Genomic DNA, 4892 nt, shown 5'->3' with positions numbered 1-4892 from the left:
AGCATGTCTAGACCATAAACTAATTTTTGGACAGTAAGCTTTCAAATTTTCTGATACTTATTGAAGTCTAGGGTGATGGTCAAACAAGATCAAATTTTTGGACGAGGTACTTTTAAGTTTTCCTGCATTTATCCATGCCGATGAGCATGTCTAGACCATAAACTAATTTTTGGACAATAAACTTTCGAATTTTTTGATACTTATGGACGTCTAGGGTGACGGTCAAACAAGATCAAATTTTTGGACGACGTAATTTTAACTTTTAATGCATTTATGCATGCCCATGAGCATGTCTAGACCATAAACTAATTTTTGGATAAGATTCTTTCGAATTTTTCGATACTTATGGACGTCTAGGGTGATGGTCAAACAAGTCAAATTTTTGGACGACGTAATTTTAACTTTTCCTGCATTTATGCATGCCCATGAGCATGTCTAGACCATAAACTAATTTTTGGATAAGATTCTTTCGAATTTTTCGATACTTATGGACGTCTAGGGTGATGGTCTAACAAGTCAAATTTTTGGACGAGGTGCTTTTAAGTTTTCCTGCATTTATGCATGCCAATGAGCATTTCTAGACCATAAACTAATTTTTGGACAAGATGCTTTCGAATTTTTCGATACTTATGGACGTCTAGGGTGATGGTCAAACAAGTCAAATTTTTGGACGAGGTACTTTTAAGTTTTCCTGCATTTATCCATGCCCATGAGCATGTCTAGACCAGAAACTGATTTTTGGACAAAAAGCTTTCGAATTTTTCGGTACTTATGGACATCTAGAGTGACGGTCAAACAAGTCAAATTTTTGGACGAGGTGCTTTTATGTTTTCCTGCATTTATGCATGCCAATGAGCATTTCTAGACCATAAACTAATTTTTGGACAAGATGCTTTCGAATTTTTCGATACTTATGGACGTCTAGGATGATGGTCAAACAAGTGAAATTTTTGGTCAAGGTGCTTTTAAGTTTTCCTGCATTTATGCATGCCAATGAGCATTTCTAGACCATAAACTAATTTTTGGACAAGATGCTTTCGAATTTTTCGATACTTATGGATGTCTAGGGTGATGGTCAAACAAGTCAAATTTTTGGACGAGGTACTTTTAAGTTTTACTGCATTTATCCATTCCCATGAGCATGTCTAGACCATAAACTAATTTTTGGACAGTAAGCTTTCAAATTTTCTGATACTTATTGAAGTCTAGGGTGATGGTCAAACAAGATCAAATTCTTGGACGACGTAATTTTAACTTTTCCTGCATTTATGCATGCCCATGAGCATGTCTAGACCATAAACTAATTTTTGGATAAGATTCTTTCGAATTTGTCGATACTTATGGACGTCTAGGGTGATGGTCAAACAAGTCAACTTTTTGGACGAGGTGCTTTTAAGTTTTCCTGCATTTATGCATGCCAATGAGCATTTCTAGACCATAAACTAATTTTTGGACAAGATGCTTTCGAATTTTTCGATACTTATCGACGTCTAGGGTGATGGTCAAACAAGTCAAATTTTTGGACGAGGTTATTTTAAGTTTTCCTGCATTTATCCATGTCCATGAGCATGTCTAGACCATAAACTGATTTTTGGACAAGAAGCTTTCGAATTTTTCGGTACTTATGGAAGTCTACGGTGATGGTCAAACAAGTCAAATTTTTGGACGAGGTGCTTTTAAGTTTTCCTGCATTTATGCATGCCAATGAGAATTTCTAGACCATAAACTAATTTTTGGACAAGATGCTTTCGAATTTTTCGATACTTATGGACGTCTAGGATGATGGTCAAACAAGTCAAATTTTTGGACGAGGTGCTTTTAAGTTTTCCTGCATTTATGCATGCCAATGAGCATTTCTAGACCATAAACTAATTTTTGGATAAGATGCTTTCGAATTTTTCGATACTTATGGATGTCTAGGGTGATGGTCAAACAAGTCAAATTTTTGGACGAGGTACTTTTAAGTTTTCCTGCATTTATCCATGCCCATGAGCATGTCTATACCATAAACTAATTTTTGGACAATAAGCTTTCAAATTTTCTGATACTTATTGAAGTCTAGGGTGATGGTCAAACAAGTCAAATTTTTGGACGAGGTGCTTTTAAGTTTTCCTGCATTTATGCATGCCAATGAGCATTTCTAGACCATAAACTAATTTTTGGACAAGATGCTTTCGAATTTTTCGATACTTATCGACGTCTAGGGTGATGGTCAAACAAGTCAAATTTTTGGACGAGGTTCTTTTAAGTTTTCCTGCATTTATCCATGTCCATGAGCATGTCTAGACCATAAACTGATTTTTGGACAAGAAGCTTTCGAATTTTTCGGTACTTATGGACGTCTAGGGTGATGGTCAAACAAGTCAAATTTTTGTACGAGGTGCTTTTAAGTTTTCCTGCATTTATGCATGCCAATGAGAATTTCTAGACCATAAACTAATTTTTGGACAAGATGCTTTCGAATTTTTCGATACTTATGGACGTCTAGGATGATGGTCAAAAAAGTCAAATTTTTGGACGAGGTGCTTTTAAGTTTTCCTGCATTTATGCATGCCAATGAGCATTTCTAGACCATAAACTAATTTTTGGATAAGATGCTTTCGAATTTTTCGATACTTATGGATGTCTAGGGTGATGGTCAAACAAGTCAAATTTTTGGACGAGGTACTTTTAAGTTTTCCTGCATTTATCCATGCCCATGAGCATGTCTATACCATAAACTAATTTTTGGACAATAAGCTTTCAAATTTTCTGATACTTATTGAAGTCTAGGGTGATGGTCAAACAAGTCAAATTTTTGGACGAGGTGCTTTTAAGTTTTCCTGCATTTATGCATGCCAATGAGCATTTCTAGACCATAAACTAATTTTTGGACAAGATGCTTTCGAATTTTTCGATACTTATGGACGTCTAGGGTGATGGTCAAACAAGTCAAATTTTTGGACGAGGTACTTTTAAGTTTTCCTGCATTTATCCATGCCCATGAGCATGTCTAGACCATAAACTAATTTTTGGATAAGATTCTTTCGAATTTTTCGATACTTATGGACGTCTAGGGTGATGGTCAAACAAGTCAAATTTTTGGACGACGTAATTTTAACTTTTCCTGCATTTATGCATGCCCATGAGCATGTCTAGACCATAAAATAATTTTTGGATAAGATTCTTTCGAATTTGTCGATACTTATGGACGTCTAGGGTGATGGTCAAACAAGTCAAATTTTTGGACGAGGTGCTTTTAAGTTTTCCTGCATTTATGCATGCCAATGAGCATTTCTAGACCATAAACTAATTTTTGGACAAGATGCTTTCGAATTTTTGGATACTTATGGACGTCTAGGATGATGGTCAAACAAGTCAAATTTTTGGACGAGGTACTTTTAAGTTTTCCTGCATTTATCCATGTCCATGAGCATGTCTAGACCATAAACTGATTTTTGGACAAGAAGCTTTCGAATTTTTCGGTATTTATGGACGTCTAGGGTGATGGTCAAACAAGTCAAATTTTTGGACGAGGTGCTTTTAAGTTTTCCTGCATTTATCCATGTCCATGAGCATGTCTAGAACATAAACTGATTTTTGGACAAGAAGATTTCGAATTTTTCGATAATTATGGACCTCTAGGGTGATGGTCAAACAAGATCAAATTTTTGGACGAGGTGCTTTTAAATTTTCCTGCATTTAAGCATTCCCATGAGCTTGTCTAAATCATAAACTAATTTTTGGACAAGAAGCTTTCGAATTTTTGATAATTATGGACATCTAGGGTGATGGTCGAACAAGACAAATTTTTTGACGACGTAATTTTAACTTTTCCTGCATTTATGCATGCCCATGAGCATGTCTAGACCATAAACTAATTTTTGGATAAGATTCTTTCGAATTTTTCGATACTTATGGACGTCTAGGGTGATGGTCAAACAAGTCAAATTTTTGGACGACGTAATTTTAACTTTTCCTGCATTTATGCATGCCCATGAGCATGTCTAGACCATAAACTAATTTTTGGATAAGATTCTTTCGAATTTTTCGATACTTATGGACGTCTAGGGTGATGGTCAAACAAATCAAATTTTTGGACGAGGTGCTTTTAAGTTTTCCTGCATTTATGCATGCCAATGAGCATTTCTAGACCATAAACTAATTTTTGGACAAGATGCTTTCGAATTTTTCGATACTTATGGACGTCTAGGGTGATGGTCAAACAAGTCAAATTTTTGGACGAGGTACTTTTAAGTTTTCCTGCATTTATCCATTCCCATGAGCATGTCTAGATCAGAAACTGATTTTTGGACAAGAAGCTTTCAAATTTTTCGGTACTTATGGACGTCTAGGGTGATGGTCAAACAAGTCAAATTTTTGGACGAGGTGCTTTTAAGTTTTCCTGCATTTATGCATGCCAATGAGCATTTCTAGACCATAAACTAATTTTTGGACAAGATGCTTTCGAATTTTTCGATACTTATGGACGTCTAGAATGATGGTCAAACAAGGGAAATTTTTGGACGAGGTGCTTTTAAGTTTTCCTGCATTTATGCATGCCAATGAGCATTTCTAGACCATAAACTAATTTTTGGACAATATGCTTTCGAATTTTTCGATACTTATGGATGTCTAGGGTGATGGTCAAACAAGTCAAATTTTTGGACGAGGTACTTTTAAGTTTTCCTGCATTTATCCATGCCCATGAGCATGTCTAGACCATAAACTAATTTTTGGACAATAAGCTTTCAAATTTTCTGATACTTATTGAAGTCTAGGGTGATGGTCAAACAAGTCAAATTTTTGGACGAGGTGCTTTTAAGTTTTCCTGCATTTATGCATGCCAATGAGCATTTCTAGACCATAAACTAATTTTTGGACAAGATGCTTTCGAAATTTTCGATACTTAT

This window comes from Papaver somniferum, chromosome 8 (genome assembly GCF_003573695.1).
Source record: "Papaver somniferum cultivar HN1 chromosome 8, ASM357369v1, whole genome shotgun sequence".
Lineage (NCBI taxonomy): Eukaryota > Viridiplantae > Streptophyta > Magnoliopsida > Ranunculales > Papaveraceae > Papaver > Papaver somniferum.
The sequence above is the reverse complement of the archived record's forward strand: the minus strand, read 5'-3'. Positions refer to the sequence as shown.